The 22,504-nt window shown below is 42.2% G+C and overlaps 1 protein-coding gene and 1 long non-coding RNA gene across 7 annotated transcripts in view; one reads left to right on the top strand and one right to left on the bottom strand.

Annotated features, from left to right (window-relative positions):
- Positions 1-13,824, top strand: part of LOC144338486 (uncharacterized) — a 51,690-nt gene extending 37,866 nt beyond the window's left edge. Inside the window, exon 3 of the long non-coding RNA XR_013412703.1 lies at positions 13,692-13,824. This is a non-coding gene — a long non-coding RNA (uncharacterized LOC144338486). The remainder of the gene's footprint in view (positions 1-13,691) is intronic.
- Positions 1-22,504, bottom strand: part of MID2 (midline 2) — a 96,897-nt gene that overhangs the window by 29,222 nt on the left and 45,171 nt on the right. The gene's annotated exons all lie outside the window — the stretch shown is intronic.

Here is a 22,504-nt window from a genome sequence, read left to right as displayed (position 1 = left end):
AGGGGGGCACAACACACTTTCCACTTCCCATTATTGTTCAGGACCACTCAGGAGATCACTATCCCACCTTCTCAGACTCCATAACAGAAAAAAGAGGCTGAGTTGGGCTTTATTTAATAAGTAGTCACTTTCTGTGCAAAGGAAATGAGAAGGAAAAGTGAGAGGTAAATTGGACATCTGATGAATTATCAAGAAATTGTTATGAACAGCCTTGTCACCTTACTGAGCTGCAAAGAATTCATTACTTTCTTAAAATGATGCATTTAAGAAAGCACAATGTGTATGAAGCAGACATAGCATTTGCTGTGGCAGCATCAAAGCTAAGGTGTTAACCCAGATCACACTTTAAGGATCCTTCTCTCTCTCTCTCTCTCTCTCCCACCCCCCCGACTCTCTCTCACATGCACACACATACATGCACATCACTACCACTAGCACTAGCATCATGATCACCACCAGCACTACAGCCCTGTTATATCAGGAAGTTTCAAATGTATAAAAGGAAGAGGAAGAAGAGACCATCTTCTTTTTTGTTTTCTAAAGGTAAACACTGCAATATTTCAAAGATGGTCCTTCCAGCTTTATGTAACTATGACTAAATGAAGCAGGGATTTAAAAAAAATTGGTTATAGCTGTTTCTTTAGATCTGAGGGAGGGTGGTCACTTAAAGGAGCAAGGAATATATGAAATTATTAGTAGAATTTTTAGTCACCTGCACTGGAGTAACTACAGTTTAGCAGGCAAAAAAATTACTGAGACATAGTTAAGCAATGTACAGCTTTGGTGTGTAATTTTTTTGGCCAGGGAGTGGGTGAGGGATTAGGAGGGTAGAGGTGGCTGGGAGATTGGCTGTTAAAGTTAGAAAAGTAGTGTGGATGGGGAGGTGGCAGCCAAGCCATTTCTAGAAGTATAACTATCCTAGTGAATTGGGCTCAGGGACTCATGCTATGGGAGGCCTTCAGATAGACATAGACTGAGAGAAAAGTTTTCTATCAGCTTGTGGGAGGAGTACATAAGAGTTAATACTTTTATAGTGCTTACCACATGTTAGGCACTATTCTAATTGCTTCATGTATTTTCACTTGTTTACTTTTCCCATTAACCCCATGAGGTAGGCACTATTATTAATTACCATTCCCATTCTACAGAAGAAACTGAGAAAACAGAGGTTATGTAACTTGCCCAGGGTCATATAACTAGTAAATATCAGAGCCAGGATTTGCACCCAGGCAGTCTGTCTCATGTCTATGATTTTAACCACTGTGTGTGCGTTTGTGTGTGTGTGTGTGTGTGTGTGAGAGAGAGAGAGAGAGAGAGACAGAGAGAGGGGGAGAGAGATAGGGGGAGAGAGAGAGAGAGAGAGAGAGAGAGAGAGAGAGAGAGAGGCTGTGCTCACAAACATATACTTCTTTTTCCTTTAGAGTTGCCTCTCACGACAATCACAATCTCTAGAGTTAACCATTGCAAATATTTTGTGTGTTTCCTTCCTGACTTTTGAAAAAAAAATAGTACCTGTAGAGAAATACATAATACAACATATTTTAAAAGCATAGACAGTTCACACACATATATATACACACATATATTTTGCATGTACTTTACCCTATGTCTAACTAATAAAAATAATGGAGACAGAGGGTGAGGACAATCTGCTCCATATACATGCCTGAGGAATGGCATTATGCCGTGTGGCAATTCTGTGTTGATTTTGGAGTCCTTTCTCCTCAGGGAACAGCCACCCAGCTTTTATAGACTTAGGCTTAGTTGGTTTCTCCCCAATAGTCTCTTTGTAGGCAAAGTAACTGTTTATGTCTTATTTTTTTAGATGGAGTCTTACTCTGTTGTCCAGGCTGGAGTGCAGTGGTGTGATCTCGGCTTACTACAACCTCCACCTCCCAGGTTCAAGCGATTCTCCTGCCTCAGTCCCCGCCCCCCTCCCCGCCCCCGAGTAGCTGGGGCTATAGGCGTGCACCACCATTTCCGGCTAATGTTTGTATTTTTAGTAGAGACAGGTTTCATCATGTTGCTCAGGCTGGTCTCGAACACCTGACCTCAAGTGATCCGTCCACCTTTGGCCTCTTAAAGTGCTAGGATTACACGTGTGAGCCACTGCGTAACTGTTTAGAACATGGAAGAAAAAGATGGGAGATATAACCTAGGTTTTTCATCTGGTATTTTATGTACATAGCTATACAATTTTTTGTGAAATGAGGCAGAAACCTCCTTTCTATCTCGTCAGAACCATGTAATTAGACTTTTTTTTTTTTTTTTTTTTTTTTTTTTTTTTTTTTTTGAGACGGAGTCTCGCTCTGTCGCCCAGACTGGAGTGCAGTGGCCGGATCTCAGCTCACTGCAAGCTCCACCTCCCGGGTTCACGCCATTCTCCTGCCTCAGCCTCCCGAGTAGCTGGGACCACAGGCGCCCGCCACCTCGCCCAGCTAGTTTTTTGTATTTTTTAGTAGAGACGGGGTTTCACTGTATTAGCCAGGATGGTCTCGATCTCCTGACCTTGTGATCCGCCCGTCTCGGCCTCCCAAAGTGCTAGGATTACAGGCTTGAGCCACCGCGCCCGGCCGTAATTAGATCTTAAAAAGACTGAAGAAATAATCGATTTCTACTCCATCACTTAAGAGATAGAAATATGGGACCTAGAGAGGGGAGAGGCTTATCCGACATCACATTGCTACTAAATGACAGGGCAAGGCTTGAGCCAGATCTTCTGAGTCCTATCCAGTGTTCTTTCCAATCTACTGCTTGTTTTGTGAAGCATGGCACTTGTTTATAAATCCCTGTGAAGAAATAAAACTCTCTAGCTCTCATCCTTGTGTATTTACCCTAGAAATATGAACATTTATGTCCACACAAAAACCTTACATGAATGGTCATAAAAGCTTTGTTTCTATTAGCAAAAAACTGGCAACAACTGAAATGCTCTTCACTGTGGGCACATATAAACAAATTGTAGAATATTCACACAGTAGACTACTACTTAGCAATAACAAATCAAAAACTATTGATGTACACAACAAATCGAATGGCTCTGAGGGGCATTATGATGAGTGACATAGCAAATCACAGTATTTTACCTACTATGTGATTCCATTTACGTAACATTCTAGAAATGAGAAAATTATAGTAATGATGAACATATCAGTGGTTGCTGGGGGACAGATGTGCCTATAAAGAAGTAGCACAAATGAGTTTTTGGGGGATGATAAAACAATACTGTCCTAATTACAGAGGTGATTACAAGAATCTATAAATGTGATACGATTAATAGAACTGTCCGCCCGGTCCCCCCAAAAAAATTTTGAGTGCATGCAAAACCTGGTGAAAATCAAATGAGGCCTATAGTTTGCTCAATAGAATTATTGTACCAATGACAGTTTCCTAGTTCTGATAGTTATGTAGTTATATAAGATGTTAGCATTGGGGAAGGTTAGTTAAATAGTATGAGGGAACTCTCTGTATTATTTTAGCAACTTTTACATAAGATTAAACTTATTTTTAAAAAGAAAAAAGAAAGAAAACTCTCTTAAAGTCCCATAATGTTTTAGGCAGGCCTGGTCAACCAGCATTTCTGTAGTTCTCTGAAGTTCTAATACATCTTCAGGCCTTTGCTCAGATGGCGTCCTCTCTCTCTCTCTCACACACACACACACACAGACACACACTCACCCCACTCTGTAACCTAGTTTATTTTTATCCGTAATACTTATAATCCCTAATAAAATATGTTTGTTTATTGTGCATCTCCTCCTATGAGAATGTAAGCTCCTTAAGTTTAAGCACTTTGTTTTGTTCATTACTGTATCCCTAATACCTAGAATAGTGCTTGTCACACAGTAGATGCTCAGTAAATATTTGTTGAATGAATGAATGTGTGTAGGCCTTGAAATAAAGGTATTATGAAAAATTGTATATGATGTTACATTTCTTTATTACATGAGACAAATTTCTCTTTCATTTTCTTTTTGCACACTCAAAATAGTTTTCCTTTATTGTGTCATTTAAATATTGTTTTCTGAATTAGTAAAGATTTGGAGAGATGTTGGAATAACAACATCTCTAGGAGACCTAGGAGATCCTAGGAGACCACATATTCTGAAGTATGTCCTTTCCCTGTTTTAAAGAAAAAGTTGCCTTTCCTAGGTGCTTTACTCACCTGGGCTTTACTCACCCTTATGATGCATAAAAGATTGTGCTTACAACATCTGGCCACCAGAGGGCACTGTTTATCCAAATATCCTTTCTCAGTACCTATTCGTGTACCAAGCCATGAGCTGGGTATAAAAAAAAAAAAGGATAGGACACCATACTCGGCCTGAGAGCTTAGCCTGATGGGGAGACAAATCGGTATATAGAAGTGCTATGATGAAAGTATGCGCAGGTTACTCTGAGGACACAGAGGAGGAACATCTGAACCAGATGAGGGAGGCAGGGAGAGAGGCTTAGAGCATGGGTGATGGCTTCTTGAAGGAGGTGAAGGCTGAGCTGAGCAGTACTCCTACAGACGGAAAATCGAAGGAGTGTATGTTCTGTGAAGACAGGTGCCATGTCCACCATTATGTTCCCAGTGCCTGGCCCAATGCAGAAATGCGCTTAAATATTTGTGGAATGAATGAACAGCATATAAAGTACAGATGGCAAAAGGGCATCACTAGATGTGCTAGTACTTTATATCTTCAACTTTCAGAATAACTCTTCAAAGTACATACTATCATCCTATTTTTTAGATGAATAAAATGAGGTTCAGTGTATGCAGCTTATAAAACAGAGCCAGACAGACTCAAGTCTATCACTTGTCTTTCCACTTACATATTATATTGTAATATAGTACATATTATTATCTCCCAGTGATACGTATTACTCCCTGTGAACATATTACTATTAATAAGTTAACTCACATTCTTCTTAAAAGGATTTGGAGAAGTGCTTCACAATATTGACATTCCTCCAAAAACAAGATAAAATATATCTACTTAATCGTTCCTTTTTAAAAGTTTTAAATTGATTTGTTTATTTTCATGTTAAAAATAGAATCAACTAAAAAGTTAAAATAATGGTGTATTCTCAAATCAGCTACCCAATTTCTTTAAGTAATAGTGAGACATATATATACCTTTTCAAGACAGGTTAAAGAATCAAATAGCAGATTGTTAACCTGAGATATTAACAAAACAAAAACATTCTAGTAATATTTCAGCTAATATGCAAAATTCAGTTTCGTATTCTAGCAGTAAAAAGAAGCACTGACAAAGATCATGTTTTTTACATGAAGTGAGAAGATCTGTGTAATACTACATTACAAGATCAAAAGGACATTAACTGTTTTACTGTTTTATAATGTTTATGGGAGATATTTCAATAATAGCACTGCTTTTCAGAAAGCCATAAGAACATGAAAGATTATAGACAGACATCACTGTTACCGTGGAGGATACGCCCAATTCTTGAAGCAGTCATGTGGATACCTTACAGGTCATTTCATATTACCATCAAACAAATTTTACTGTTATTATGTGCTATGCATTTTAGTAAGCACTTAGCAATGTACGAGACAGATAAGGCCTCTGCCATCATCTCGTGAATCTTATGATGAGAAGGGAAGCAGATACTGAGCAGTTACCTGTTTGAGGAGTGCTACAAAAGAGGTTTATCATGTAATAAGGATAATCTTTGGGTGCTTATAAGACGGGGATTTAACCAACAGTTGTCAAGTGGGGAGCTTAGATGGTCAAGGACGTCTTCCTAAGGATGTGATATTTTTAAGGAATGATTAAGAGTTAGCTAGAGGAAGGGGAGATTCACAGCAGAGAAGACTAAGACAGAAAAAAGGGCTGGGAGACCATGCTAGAGAGGTAGGTAGGGTCCAGACCATAATGGGTTTTAAAGGCAATGGGGGAACCATTAAAGGGTTTGTGGTAGGGAGTGACATGACAGGTTTTGCATTTTACAAATTCATTCCCACAGCAATGTGGAAAATGGATAGGAGGGGAACAGGATGGGCCAGAGAGACCAGTTAGAAACTGCAGTTTCCAAAATGATTGTGGCATGGCTATGGCTGCTACCTTCAGGAAGCTTCTAGTCCAACCAAGGAAACAGCCTGTAACCAAGAAATTCCTTCATGGAAGAGCAGGCAGTCTAACAGAGGTTTGCACAGGCTGCTCTGCCCAAGTTCATGTGACTAGTGGGTGACAGAGCCAGCACCAGAACCCAGGTTTCCTGATTTCTAGTCCCGGGATTTTTCCAAGGCCGTCCTTTTCACTGCCTTCACAACCAAGAAATTATGGAAGGGGAGGAGAACAAGTCAAGCCAGTGAAAGTTTCTGCCTTCTTAAGTCTCAGATCAGATTGTGGGGAGCATTTAGCCACTCTCTGTACTCAAGTCTGACATAAGCACTCCTCCCAAGACATTTGTTTCTGAGGGATGGATTCACCATCCTGATACTCCCTGTATATATACAGAGCAAGGAATCTCTACTGGGAGGGCCAGGGAAATTTGAACTCTCATAGCTAAGGTTGAAAAGGGCATTGTTCTGAGAAAGAGGTCATTCTTTCTGAGACAGGGAACTCTGGATGACAAAAGGGAAAAAATCTGATTCTAGGCAGACAGAAAACAGTCTGATTCCAGCCCACTAGAAGAAGCAAGGGCCCAAGCGGAAGAGTGAAAATAGCTGAAGAAAAGCCTATGTTGCTTCTAAGCTGAGGGAGTAGGGAAATAAGATAGAGAAGTACCAGGAAAGAGCCTGAAGGACAAGGACCAGAGGAATTCTGTTTGCAAGCATCAGAGGGAAGGGAAGCCTCAGAATAATACCCAACGCTGAACTCTGTGACTGGGCAACAAAGAGGTCTTGAGAACATATTTCCAGGGGTCTCAACTACCTCGTGAGTCAAGAAATAAACGAACGGGTTTCTATGGGGAAAACCCCAAGGGAGTTGGAGGTCCTGAATAGGATGGGCCAGGCGCAGTGGTTCACGCCTGTAATCCCAGCACTTTGGGAGGCCAAGGTGGGCAGATCACTTGAGGTCAGTTTTAGGCTCAGCCTGACCAACATGGTGAAACCCTGTCTCTATCAAAAATACAAAAATTAGCCAGGCATGGTGGTGCATGCCTGTAATCTCAGCTACTCGGGAGTCTGAGGCAGGAGAATCACTTGAACCTGAGAGGCAGAGGTGGTGGTTGCAATGAGCTGAGATTGCACCACTGCATTCCAGCTTGGGTGACAAAGTGAAACTCTTCCTTAAAAAAAAAAAAAAAAGAATGTATGAAACAAACAGGAAGGAATCTCAACCTGCTGGGAAATTCCAAAAATCTGACCATCTTAATACATTGTTACTGCTAGTAAAAGAAATAATTAATTATGGTTGTATAGTTATTGTAGCTGTATAGTTATTGTAGCTGTATAGTTATTCTGGCTTGGCCTAGAAAGTGCTTTCAGATATATTTGATCTCTATATTTGATCTTCACAACAACCTGATTAGATACGGTAGACACTACTGTCTGCATTTTATGGATGAGGAAACTGAGATCTAGAGAGGTAAATTATCAAAGTCATATAAGCTAGCAAATGACAGAGTTACAACCCAAACTGGGCATCCTAACTCCAAGGCCAATGCTTCTACCATGTTCCATTCCAACCTGTCCTGTTTTTTGTTTGTTTTGTTTTGTTTTGTTATTGTTGTTCTCTTTGTAGCTAAAATTTATTTTTATTTTTATTTTTGAGGAAAACCACCTTTCCCTTTTTTTGAGGATTTTCCTGTGCTAAGTTTCCATTTCCACTCAGGCAACAGAGTAGAGTGGAAAAAAATCTGGATTTTAAGCCAAGCTGGCCTGAATCTGAATTCCTGCTTTGACACTTGAAAGCCAAGTGACTTCAGACAAGTCACTTAACATCTCTGAGCTATCTTTCTGACTGGTAAAATAGAAACAATGTTACCTACCTCACAAGTAGTTGTGAGAATCAAATGAGATAACAGAGACAAAGGTCTTAGTACACTACCTGGAACATAGTAGGAATTCAATAAATATTGATTTCCATCCCTACTCCTCTCCAACTCCAAGTTGCTACCCTGGTCTGGTACTTCTTTCCTAAAAAGTACTTCTTTCCCAAAAAGCTGAAATTCAGGTTTTGATTTATGTCTCTACTTACTCATCTTACTATAGGATAGCTGGCACTTCAACACTTGAGAGTTTATCATTTACAATTGATACTTCCAGGATATTTTCTTGGTTATTTGTGGTAGATTTGGAACTTATAACTTGGGTATATGTATGTACATAATAATGTTTCTAAATAATTTAAAGGCTTAAGTTTTTACTCAGAAATGACTTCCATTCTGTAAAATCTGAATAGATCATTCTTCTTAATCTCATCTAGAACCTAAAAGGCTAAGTTGTCCTTATTTGGATAGTGAGCTAACTTATTCAGCTACTTTGGTCTGAATATACTGTAGCAATTCAGATCTATGATCTCTTACTGAGTTCAGATCTCACATCCTCAGTACCAGATTCCAAATATATTTTCTAATAAAGAATGCATCTCCTTAGCAGCCACTTTCCCACAGACTGTCTTTAAACAATAATATGGCTTAGCTCTTACACCTGGATCTTTCCCTGTCATCACATTCTCCTCACTGAGGAGCTTCAAACAATGTAACGAAAAGGAAGATAAATTGGGCATGGGAGAAAACTAGGCTAGTCCTGAGAATGGGGATATAGGACTTTGATAAAAATGGATTTGGTATAAAAATAAGCTATGCCGTAGATTGTGTGAAAAGAGGGCAAGGAAAACTTAAAAATGATTGCTTTATGCATTTTGGCTTTTTAAAAAACTGGTTGCAGTGAAAATATGTTACTATTGCAATTTTAAACATTTTTATTGTGAAATTGAGCATACTTAAAACTAGAGAATATGATGAAGCCCCATGTGTCCATCCCCCAGCTTCAAAAGCCATCAACATTTTTCTATACTTGCTTGATCTATTCCCTCCTTTTTCTGCTGAGGCATTTTTTAAAATTATACTTTAAGTTCTGGGATACATGTGCAAAACATGCAGTTTTGTTACATAGGTATACACGTGCCATGGTGGTTTGCTGCACCCATCAACCCATCACCTACATTAGGTATTTCTCCTAATGCTAACCCTCCCCTAGCCCCCCACTCCCCAACAGGTCCCAGTGTGTGATGTTCCCCTCCCTGTTTCCATGTGTTCTCATTGTTCAGCTCCCACTTATGAGTGAGAACATGCAGTGTTTGGTTTTCTGTTCTTGTGATAGCTTGCTGAGAATAATGGTTTTCCGCTTCATCCATGTCCCTGCAAAGGACGTGAACTCATCCTTTTTTATGGCTGCATAGTATTCCATGGTGTATATGTGCCACATTTTCTTTATCCAGTCTATCACTGATGGACATTCGGGTTGGTTCTAAGTCTTTATTATTGTGAATAGCGCCACAGTAAACATATGTGTGCATGTGTCTTTATAGTAGAATGATCTAGAATGCTTTGGGATTGCCAGGTAATGGGATTGCTGGGACAAATGATATTTCTAGTTCTAGATCCTTGAGGAATTGCCACACTTTCTTCCACAATGGTTGAACTAATTTGCACTCTCACCAAGTGTGTAAAAGTGTTCCTATTTCTCCACATCCTCTCCAGCATCTGTTGTTTCCTGAGTTTTTAATGATTGCCATTCTAACTGGCGTGAGATGGTATCTTATTGTGGTTTTGATTTGCATTTCTCTAATGACCAGTGATGATGAGCATTTTTTCTTATGTTTGTTGGCTGTATAAATGTCTTCTTTTGAGAAGTGTCTGTTCATATCCTTTGCCCACTTTTTGATGGGGTTGTTTTTTTCTTGTAAATTTGTTTAAGTTCTTTGTAGGTTCTGGATATTAGCCCTTTGTCAGGTGGATAGTTTGCAAAAATTTTCTCCCATTCTGTAGGTTGCCTGTTCACTCTGATGGAATTTTTTTTTCCTCTCTGCAGAAGCTCTTTAGTTTAATTAGATCCCATTTGTCAATTTTGGCTTTGTTGCCATTGCTTTTGGTGTTTTAGACATGAAGTCTTTGCCCATGCCTATGTCCTGAATGGTATCACCCAGGTTTTATTCTAGGATTTTTATGGTTTTAGGTCTTACGTTTAAGTCTTTAATCCATCTTGAGTTGATTTTTGTATAAGGTGTAAGGAAGGGGTCCAGTTTCAGTTTTCTGCATATGGCTAGCCAGTTTTCCCAACACCATTTATTAAATAGGGAATCCTTTCCCCATTTCTTGTTTTTGTCAGGTTTGTCAAAGATCAGATGGTTGTAGATGTGTGATTTTATTTCTGAGGCTTCTGTTCTGTTCCATTGGTCTATATATCTGTTTTGGTACCAGTACCATGCTGCTTTGGTTACTGTCTGCTGAGGCATTTTAAACCAAATCCAAAACATTATGTTATTTCACCCCTAATACTTCAGTTTGCATCTCAAAAACAAAAGAATATCTTATTGCATAATCACAATGAATAAAGTAATTCCTTAATATCATTCATCTAATGCTTGTTCTATACTTAAATTGTCCTGATTATATATAAAAAAGTGTACTTTTACAGTTGATTTGTTTGAATCAAGTACTTTATGAAGAGGAATTTAATACTGGTTTTTCAAATACCATGTATATTCCTAATGAATAACTAATGAGTGCTGTTTCCTAGTGAAGAAATAGAAGACCTCATTGGTACTATACACCCCATTCATGCTTAGAATTCTACTTTCAGGAATGTATGTCCTTTATGAAAAGGCAGATCCCTGTACAGTAGTTTCTATTCATTCATATGGCATTGTGAATTTCAGTATCTCAGAAAACAAGTTTTGCAGGAGATATCAGAGAGAAGAAAAGGTCATCACTGGGCAGAATAAAGAGAGTGAGAAATCTAGAGGATGCAGGGATGACAGAAATTGTGGAGGGAACTACTTAAATCGAACATGGGGACATTTAACTGTTTAATCAAAGCTGTTTCTGATTTCTGTGACCTCTTTCTGTATTGAAGCAACCCAAATCTCAAAAGTTCAACAGTCTTATTTGTAACAGTGGTACTATGCCCACTGGATGACATCCATCAGTTTTGTCAGCCCTAACCCTAACCTAGTGGGAGCTCCTGCTCTCGACTACTGCCCAGCATCCAACAATCTTTCTCTGAGAGATGACCAAAAAGGCTAAGTGTAGGTGACTGAATTTAGTAGCACTCTAACAGCATGGTAAAGGAAAATCTGCCCCCTTATACATTTCTGGTGCGAGTATAAATTGCCTTAGCAAATAGAGACTGTTGACAGTATGTGTCAATACATTGAAACATGTGGCTTTACTTTAAACTGCCAATTCCACTTCTAGAAAACAAATATCCTTGAAAATAGAAAGGGAAAAGATAAAAAAGAGATACAATTTTGAAATCGCCCTTGCAAAACTTATAACAGTGAGAAAACGATGTCAGTGATGGAAATTGGACCTAGCCTTTGACCTTCAAGCTGCCCTTAATTATTCCTGGGCTTAGGCCAAGCTAACTTTAGGAGACATGTAGTTTATAGTTTAAATGATAAGAGCCCTTCCCCAAAACTCGACCATCTTTGTAAAGCTAATGAGAGACCACCAGGCTCAGAGGATAGAAGAACCTGAATTCTGCTAAGGTGTAGACATAAATGATTACCTGCCATTATTCCAGAGTTCACAAAATATGCAAATTCCCCAGTTACTCCTGCAGATAACATCACTATTGTAGAACCTAAGATTGGCCTTTTGAGATACCTTTTCAGGTTTTTTGTAGATCTGACCATGAACGGCTTCACCTGTACCTGCCAACCACTCGTGTGCTCCGACCCAGAAGTGACTCAGCATGCAAGAGGACCACTTCCCAATGGCAATGACCAGCCACTCCCACCCCTTCCCCCAAACTACCTTTGGAAACCCTAAGCTGGGCACAGTGACTCATTCTAGTAATCTCAGCACTTTGGGAGGCTGAAGTGGGCAGATCCCTTGAGTCCAGGAATTCGAGACCAGCCTTGGCAACATGGTGAAATCATGTCTCTACAAAATATTTAAAAATTAGCCAGGTATGGCAGCATGTGTCTGTAGTCCCAGCTACTCAGGAGTCTGAGGTGGCAGGCTGACCTGAGTCCAGGGGGGTCATGGTTGCAGTGACTTGAGATCATGTCACTGCACTCCAGCCTGGGCCACAGAGCCAGAACCTGCCTCAAAGAAAGAAAAGAAAAAAGAAAAACCCTAGCCCCCAAATTCTGAGAAGCGTGGCCCACCTCATGTCAATTAAATTCTCTCTATTGCCAATTCCTCTGCTTGATAAGTCAGCTCTATCTGGGCAGCAGACAAGAGGAACCCACTGGACGGTTATAGTTTTAGTGTGAAACTAACAAAACAAGTTTAAAACAAAAATAAGCAAGGCTATAGAAAAAAAAACTATCAGTACATCAATATAATAGCTACATGTAAACTTTGCATCCTACAGAATAATACATTCTTCCCTTGTATTCATGGAGCATTTAAAATTGATCATGAAGAAAAAGTTTATAGTTTCTCATCTCTGATCATTATCCTGTAAAATAAGAATAAAATAACAAAAAGATAAACTCCTAAATCCTTAACCACTTGAAAATTAAGAAACATACTGATAGGGATAGGAGGCAGGGAAATTCTGGGCAGGAGGCAGGGAAATTCTGGGCAGAAGACAGTGGGTCTCCGGCAAGCGTCCCACCCTCAAGCCTGGAACTGTCGCCCAAAGTGAGAACATCCATTCCTGTTTTCCCTCTTGAATGCTGCCTTTTCCAAAACCACCCATGGCCCACCCTGCCCACCATCCTGTGCCCATAAAAAACCCAGGCTCTGCCAGAGAGAGAAGAGAAGAGGAGAAGCAACTGGACATCAGAGACTACAGTTGGATGTTGGAGAGAATCAGCTTGACTTCAAAAGGACAGCTTGACAGCACTGCTTCAGGGAGGAGTCCAGTTGGGGATGGCTGGACTCCAGGGGAAGACTATCTTCCTGCTCCGTCCCCTTTTCAGCTCCCCTTCCCGCTGAGAGCCACTTTCACTGGCAATAAAATCCCCCAAGTTTACCATCTCCAATTTGTTCATGTGACCTCATTCCTCCTGGACACTGGACAAGAACTCGGGTGCGGGTGCAAAAGGTAGTCACCCTGACCATCCATTGAGCTGTTAACACTTAAGCCATTCATGGATGGCAAAGCTAACAGAGCACTAATTGTAACACTTTCTGGGACTTCAGGGGTCACAGGCACCCCCCCTAGATGCTGCTGCAGATCTGCACGAAGTTTTGCTCCTGCCAGCGCCCAAAAGCACTTGCCCTGGCTCCTGCACCTGCTCATCTGCACTCCCCGTCCTGTGATGGGTGGAAGGCAGTGGGACCAAGCAAGTGGAGTCCATCCCTGCCAGCACTGAAGCAGCCAACTAGTTCTAGCACCCCTGCACTCGAGTTCCTGCCTGCAAAGGGGTCAGGGAAATTTTCTGCTCCATTTTAGGCTCTTATCTGGGATACATCAGAAGGGTGAGTAAATGCAAAAATGCAGATCTGTCTCTTCTTGTCCTCAGACTTTCCTCTGAGCTATGCCACTTGCAGGGGGCAGGATGCAACCCTGCCATTTCTCTCTTTTGGGTAAAAGGCTCTGTTTCCCTTCACAGGGGTCTAGCCATCGTGTGGGACCAGAATAAAGTCCTGGGGTGGCTGAAGGCATCTGGCCAATGTCACTCCTCGGTGTTGCCAGAAGGCCCCTGAACTGGACCCCAGCCCTGATGTAATGGATGGTCCGCCAAGATGCTCAGATTTTTCTGTGGTACCTTTCCTTTCTTCTTTCATAGTTTAAAATGGCTCCTATTGCTTCTTTTATAATGTTAAGAGTTTTTCTGCAAACAGCAGAGATGTTATTAAGTAGAATGAACATTTGGCCCAGCAATCAGATACGCAATTCAGAACAATGTGATTTCCATTTGTTCTTAGAGGTGCCGTCCCCACCCCCACCCCAACAGTTGCAGACACGTGTGGCACACAGTGGGTTTCCTCTCCACCCCTTCCCCTGGTGGCTGGGGCATTTGGGCATGTCCAAAGCATGCATGTGCCACTTCCAACAGCCATGGAGAGCAGGAGAAAATCACAGCTGCCGCCAGGGCCCCAGGGCAGTCTTGGGGCCCATGGGCCCCACACGGGGAGCTGTCCAGCATTTCCCAGTCACCGTCCCCTCCCATCACACGCCCATAGAGCCTTTACTCCTCTGGCTGAGGAGTTCAGCTCAGTCCAAAGCGGGGGAAGAATACAGTGATTAAAGGTACCCATTCACATAGAGCAAGGGGTTCTTCCCCCTCTCTTCAGCTGTTTTATTTTTTCTTTTCCTTTCTTTTTCTATGTGAGAGGATTCTTTTCCTACCTCGGCACTCTGGTTATGATAGGGCAGCAATGGAGGAGTGGCCCCGCTGGCTGGTAACTGCAAGTTTGGCAGGGCCCATCATGGACTTAATCTAAATGAATCCATGCACCCCCGAGACACCTTTTTGCCCTAAACTCAATTTTAAACCTTGGGTTGAAGCCCTAGAAAGGAAAACCAGATCTGAGGAATCCTAAGTGAGGCAACAGGAACAGTATAAATGGGTAGGACCAATTCCTACTGATTAAGCCTCTGCTTCATGGAAGGAGGCCATGCTCCATGGCATAGATAAAGCCCTTGGAACCCAAAGTTGCCAACAGTAAAGAGGATGAAGGCATAGGTGAGTGCACACAATTCCTATTCTCTAGGCCCTCCTTGTTTTATGAGTGCAGGCTGCAATGGCACCTGGGGGTGGCATCCATCTAAGGTTGCCAGGTCTTGGGGATAAAATGATGGAAGAGAAAAGAGGGAGGCTCACTTTCTGTCTCCCTTATACCTCAAATTTTCATTGAAAGAAGGAAATGAAATGAGGGACACCTATTTCCCTGTCTTTTGGAATGGGTAACCAGCTATCTTCACCACCCCATCTATACTCCTCTGGAGGGTATCCTGAATCACTGGAACTGCTTTGACCCTCATACTCTGGAGGTAAAATGCCTCATAGCACAAAGGTTTAGCTAAATTATGATCTGCAGGAAGAACTGTCTTGGCCTCAGGAAGGAACCATTCATTTCAATACCATCATGTAGTTGGACCTTTTCTGTGAACATGAGGACAGATGGTCTGAGGCCACATGTGCAGACTTTATTTTCCTTGCAGGTAATTCAGACCTTTGCTGATAGTGTAGGATTGGTCCAGCCCTCCGGTTTGCCATCTCAGGAGAGGCTGCAAGCAGCAATCCCAAGGAACTAAAGAAATGAACCCCAGAGACACCTCCAGCAGGAGAGCCAGCTCCCTCCAGCCTTGCTCCTCTGGGTCCACCCCATCCTCCCCATCCAGCTTCTCTCTCACACTTCCCTCCTCCTAGAAATCTTCACCCTGGACAAGCCCCAGTTTCACTCTTGCCTCTCCAACAGATGCCTGGTGAATTTGACGCCAGTAAGGTCCAGTTGCCCTTCTCTCTACAGGACTTAAGGCAGATTAAGGGGGATCATGGCAAGTTTTCAGATGACCCTGACAATTATATAGTGGCTTTCCAGAATGTAATCCAAGTATTTGAACTCTCCTGGAAAGACATTATGTTACTTTTGAATCAAACCCTAACACTGAGAAGCACACCATTCTGCAGCTGACAGAGGGATTTGGAGATGAGCTTAGTATCACATATAGTGTCAGGGAAGGAGTCAAACTTTATCCAATTGGAAGTGAAGCAGCACCATTGAATGACCCTAAACAGGATCCCAATATTGAGATGGGAGAGTGGAAGAGGAGACACTTTAGGTGTCCATGATGGAGGGCTTACACAGGACCAGAACTAAGCCTCTCAGTTATACAAAGCTACCCATGACAGACCAGGGATTTGATGAGAATCCTATTGCCTTCCTGGAGAAGTTAAGAGGGGCCTTGGTAAAGCACACCTCTCTATCTCCCAATTCAATCGAGGGACAACAAATCCTAAAGGATAAATTTATTACTCAGGCAGCCCCTGATATTAGGAGGAAACTGCAGAAACAGACCCTGGGAGCAGAGAGTACTTTAGTGAATCTCCTGAAAGTGGCCACCTTGATCTTTTATAATAGAGATAGGGAGGTCCAGGAGAGAGAGAGAAAACACAGGAAAGAAGCAGAGGGTTTAATGGCCACCATGCAAGTCCACAAACCTCAGAATTCCTGAGGTGCACCTGTTAACTGCTACAGATATAGTACACCAGGACATTTTAGAAAGGATTGCCAAGGCAGCATGAGGAAGTCACCTCGACCCTGTCCAATCTGCAGTGGGGACCACTGGAAGGCAGACTGTCCCCAGGGAGGCTGGTCACCAGGTCCAGAGCCGATCTCCCAAGTGGTCCAGCAGGACTGATGGGTCTCAGGGCTCCTCCCCCCAGCTCCAGTGGTCCAGACCACCATTACCATCCAGGAACCCCAGGTAGTTCTGGAAATTGAAGGGAAGAAAGTGGACCTCCTTTTGGACACTGGGGTTGGTCTCTCGGTTCTCCTCTCCAATTCGGGTCCCTTCTCCTCTCTTAGCACAAATGTGAGGGGTGTCTCAGAAAGGCTCTTAACCCGGTATTTTTGCCAACCATTTAGTTGTAGTTGGGGAGACCTGTTGTTCACCCATGCCTTTCTAATTATGCCTGAAAGTCCAACTCCTCTGTTGAATAGGTATATTCTGGCGGGTATGGGGACCACCATTCTGATGGCCTCCAGACAAACTATTTGTCTCCCCCTAGTGAAGACTGATATTAACACAGAAGTATGGGCAATTCAAGGGAAAATTGACCAAGCCACAAATGCCATACCAGTCCAGGTTCACCTTAAGGATTGCACCTCATTTCCTAATCAGAAACAATATCCCCTGAAACCAGAAGTTAGGAAAGGACTAGAAGCCATCATTGATAACTTAACGTTGCAGGGCCTCCTCAAACCCTGCAACAGCCCTTGTAATACCCCGATATTGGCAATACAAAAAACCCAACGGGGAATGGAGACTAGTTCAGGACCGCCACCTCGTTAATGAAGCTGTGGTTCCATTACACCCAGTGGTTTCCAATCTGTATACCCTGCTACCTCAAATACCTGAGGGAACTAAACGGTTCACAGTCCTGGACCTAAAGGATGCCTTCTTCTGCACACTCTGACTTCCAGTATTTGTTTGCATTAGAGGATCCCTCTAACCAAACTACCCAGTTTACCTGGACAGTGTTACCTCAAGGATTCTGAGACAGCCCTCACTTGTTTGGGCAGGCACTGCCAAGAGACCTCTCTGAGTACCCTTATCCTTGGGTTAAAGTTTTACAATATATAGACGACATTCTCCAACTGAAGAAGCCTTTCAGGAGGGTAGTAAGGCTTTTCTTAATTTTCTGGCTAATAGAGGATATAAAGTTTTGAAATCTAAAGCTCAGCTCTGTCAGACTTCAGTGAAGTACCTTGGTCTGATCTTGTCAGAGGGGACAAGAGCATTGGGCAAATAAAGGATTAAGTCCATCTCCTCCTTTCCCCTTCCCAAAACCCTCAAGCAACTGAGGGGATTCTTATGCATTACGGGATTCTGCAGACTATGGATACCTGGGTATGGTGAAATAGTTTGTCCCTCATATCACCTAATAAAGGATACTCAGGAAGCTAAAACTCACTGTCTAATTTGGGAACCAGAGACTAGAAAAGCCTCTGACCAACTAAAACAAATCTTGCTTGAGGCACCACCCCTTAGTCTCCCCATAGGGAAAATGTTTAATCTTTATGTGTCGGAAGCAAAGCAAATGGCCCTGGGAGTTCTAACACAAGCCCGGGTCCAGCCCAGCAACCTGAAGGCTACCTAAGTAAGGAGCTTGATTTGGTAGCCAAAGGATGGACAACCTGCCTCCAGGCAGATGCAGCAGTAGCCTTGCTGGTACCAGAGGCTACTAAGTTAACCATGGGGAACAACTTAACTGTTTGCACTCCACATAATGTGTCAGGACTGCTGTCTTCCAAGGGGAATCTCTGGCTAACAGACAACTGCATCCTCATGTATCAAGCTCTGCTATTAGAGGGATCTGAAGTCCAATTAAGAACCTGCCCCTCCCTAAATCCAGCCACCTTCCTCCCAGAGGAAGCTGAGAAGCTTGAACATGACTGTGAACAGCTAGTAGTATGCACCTATGTGACCAGAGAGGATCTCAAGAGAATCTCAAGAGGTTCTCTTAGAGAACCCAGACTGGATTCTCTTTACAGACAGAAGTTCTTTGTAGAACAAGGGATCCATAAAGCAGGGTATGCAATAGTTACTCTGAATGATATTGTTGAGAGCGTGTCTCTCTACTCAGGGACAAGTGCTTAATTAGCCAAAGTAATTGCCCTCACAAAGGCACTCAGTTAAGCAAACTAAAAACAGTTAACATTTCCACTGATTCTAAGTATGCTTTCCTAGTCCTCCATGCCCGTGCCACTATCTGGAAAGAGAGAAACTTCCTCATAGGTAATGGGTGTCCCATTAAATACCATCAGTAAATTAACAGACTATTATCCTCGGTTTTTCTCACATGTGAAGTGGTGGTAATACATTGTAAAGGCCACCAAAAAGGTATGGATGAAGTAGCTGAGCAAAATAGATTGGCATACCAAGCAGCTAAATCAGCAGCAACAGAGCCTCAGATTTCTGATCCACTTGAAGCCTCACTGATCTGAGAGGGCCCCATAAGAGAAATAAAATCTAAATATTCTCCTGTGGAAATAGAATGGGTAACCTCTCAGGGCTACATCTTTCGATCCCCAGGATGGCTACAATTGGAGGACAGCAAGCTTCATCTACAGGCTGCTGACCAATACAAAAGTTCTTAAAATCCTTCACCAAGTCTTCCACCTAAGTAAGGATAAAACCTATCAGTTGGCCCAGAAATTGTTATCAGGTAAAAACCTGATACAGTTAAACAGATCGTTAATGCTTGCTAGACTTGCCTTAAAAATAATCCCCTTAATCGACAGCTTCTTCCCCTAGGAATCCAAAGGACAGGAGGCTATCCAGGGGAAGACTAGCAAATGGATTTCACCCATATGCCAAAGGCAAGAGGCATCCAGTATCTCCTAGTGTGGAGAGATAACTTCACTAAGTAGAAGCAATTCCATGTCAGAGAGAGAAAGCCTCTGAGGTGATAAAAGTACTAATTAATAAGATACTTTCTTGCTTTGGACTCCCTAAGTACCTCCAGAGTGATAATGGCCCCTGTTCAAGGCAGCTGTCACCCAGGGGGTCTCAAAGGCACTAGGCATACAGTACCATCTTCATTGTGCTTGGAGACCACAATCCTCAGGAAAGGTGGAAAAGATGAATGATATCAAAATGCACCTCAGGAAACTGTCTTAGGAGACTCATCGCCCCCACAGCCCTACTATATGTTAGAAACACCCCTCCAAAACTGGGTTTGAGTTCCTTTGAAATGATGTATGGATGGCCTTTTCTCACCAATGATTTCTTGCTGGACCAAAAAAACCTCTGATTTGATTAAACATATAACTTCTTTGGCCCATTTCCAACAGGAGCTGAAACAACTGTTGGAGGCCCAATCCCATGAACTAGGGCCACCCCTATTCAACCCAGGGGACCTTGTACTGGTAAAGGTACTTCCTTTCCTTTCTCCCTCTATAAGCCCAGATTGGGAGGGATTATACTTCTTTCTACTCCTATGGCACTGAAAGTCACTGGAATAGATCATTGTATTCACTATACATGAGTAAAGGCCTGGGAAGCTCACAGAGTTACCTGCATCAACCCAGAAGAATACCCAAAGTACCAATGTGAAGAGATCGGGGAACTCAAGCTAAAAATCACAAAAGATAAGTGTTAATGATTAACCTTCCATGGATATCCTCTTTATAGTCTTCCCTATACTTGTTGTTTTTACCTTCATTCTGTGCTATACCACGGGGTATAATGTTTTCAGAATGATTAGTATATTTCACTTCTTATTTCTGTAATCTTCGGCAATAGATTCTCTCCTTTTAACTCCTCTTTGTATAATACATATATTTGGTCCATGCATACTTAACCCTGTAAAACTTGTTTCTTTGCGCCTAAAGGCCATCAAACTCCAAACAGTCAGGCAACCAGAGCCTTAGACAATGGCTCCCTTTTGCCGGGGACCCTTAGGTAGACCTTGGGGAGGAATCTGACTGCTGTTCTTCCCATACTCACACCCCCTGTAAGCAGGAAGTAGCTAAGACCAGTCATTGTCCATATTATAACAGCAGTTAGATGTGCCTCTTCAGAGGAGGGAAATGACAGGGACAGGAGGCAGGGAAATTCTGGGCAGAAGAGGGCAGGTCTCTGGCGAGGGTCTCACCCTCAAGCCTGGCACCGTGGCCCAAAGTGAGAACATGCATTCCTATTTTCCCGCTTGAATGCTGCCTTTTCCAAAACCACCCATACCCCACCCTGCCCCCCATCCTGTGCCCATAAAAACCCCAGGTTTCGCCAGCAGAGAGAAGAGGAGAAGCAGCTGGACATTGGAGACTATGGTTGGAAGTTGGAGAGAAGCAGCTTGACTTCAGAGGGACAGCTTTACGGTGTTGTTTTGAAGAGGAGTCCAGCCGGGGACAGCTAGACTCTGGAGGAAGATGATCGTCCCACTCTGTCCCCTTTTCAGCTCCCCTTCCCTCTGAGAGCCACTTTCATTGGCAATAAAATCCTCCACATTTACCATCTCCAATTTGTTCATGTGACCTCATTCCTCATGGATGTCAAACAAGAACTCAAGTGCGAGTGCAAAAGGCCGTCACACTGACCCTCCACTGAGCTGTTAACACTTAAGCCATTCACAGACAGCAAAGCTAAAAGAGCACTGACTGTAACACTCTTTCTGGGGCTTCAGGGGACATGGGCACCCCCCTAGATGCTGCTGTGGGGAAGCACAGAGTTTTGCTCCTGCCAGCACCCAAAAGCGCTTGCCCCAGCTCCTTCACCTGCTCACCTGCGCTCCCCCTCCTGCAAGGGGTGGAACACAGTGGGGCCAAGCAAGTGGAGTCTGCCCCTGCTGGCACTGAAGTGGCTGATTCGTTCTAGCATCCATGCACTCCAGTTCCTGCCAGCAAAAGGGGTCAGGGAAATTTTCTGCTTGAATACTCCTAAATAACCTTGTAATCAAAGAGGAAAATGAAACTTAAGTTGTTAATTTTATAGAAAATAATGAAACAGCACACACTAAATACCAAAATATATGGGATACAGTTAAAGCTCTACTCAGGAAAATATATAAAAATGGAAACTACAGGAATTCACTCAATTTAAGAAACCGGAAAAAGGCAATAAAATGAAAGTAAATAGAAAGAGGAAATTCACTTTTAAAAAGCTCAAATTAATAAAATCAAAATGAAACTACCTTGCAAGGGATAATTAACATCAAAAGCTGCTTCTTTGAAATTATTTATTAAGGAAAAAGGGAAAAAATAAAACAAAAATACAACACTAACAGTGGAAAAGGAGATACACTTATAGATATAGACAATAGTATGCTGATAACCATTTAACAATTGACTCTCAAAAAAAAAAAAAAGCCACAATTTGTAGTGCTTGCTGATTTCCATGGTGTGAAAACTTACACTTTAATGGATTTTAAGCTACCAATGTATATACACCAAAACAAAATATGGGAAAAATGCACACAATTGGAAAGTCAGCACCAGCACACCATTGGATAGATATTAATTATAAGGGAATATCATATGCAAAGTATAGCACATGATTTAAAAATCTATTAAATGGGCTGGGCGCGGTGGCTCAAGCCTGTAATCCCAGCACTTTGGGAGGCTGAGACGGGCGGATCACGAGGTCAGGAGATTGAGACCATCCTGGCTAACACGGTGAAACCCCGTCTCTACTAAAAAAATACAAAAAAAATTAGCCAGGCGAGGTGGCGGGCGCCTGTACTCCCAGCTACTTGGGAGGCTGAGGCAGGAGAATGGCGTGAACCCGGGAGGCGGGGCTTGCAGTGAGCTGAGATCCGGCCACTGCACTCCAGCCTGGGCAACAGAGCCAGACTCCGTCTCAAAAAAAAAAAAAAAAATCTATTAAATGCTTTTACCCAAGAAGACGTAACAAAACCTCAAGAATCAAATAACTTTAGACCAGATTGGAAGGGTGATTAACAATCTGTAATTTTTTTTAAGGCTCCAGGCCCAGATGGTTTTAGAGCTGAGTTCCGTAAACTTTGAAAAAAACAAATCATTCTTACACAACCTAAACTATTTAAGACCACAGAGAAAGACAAAAACGTCTCAAATGCATTTACTAGATCTAGTATAATTCCACAATATCAGAAATCTAAAATGGTATCAGAAATAATAAGGCTATAAATGGATTTCAGTTCTGAATATATAGAGAAAAATGTTTAACAAAAGTAGCAGGGCAACAAAAGAGTAAAAAATCATAACCAAACACTTT

Source organism: Macaca mulatta, chromosome X, assembly GCF_049350105.2.
Source record: "Macaca mulatta isolate MMU2019108-1 chromosome X, T2T-MMU8v2.0, whole genome shotgun sequence".
NCBI classification, from domain to species: Eukaryota; Metazoa; Chordata; class Mammalia; order Primates; family Cercopithecidae; genus Macaca; species Macaca mulatta.
This window is presented reverse-complemented; position numbering and strand designations above follow the sequence as displayed.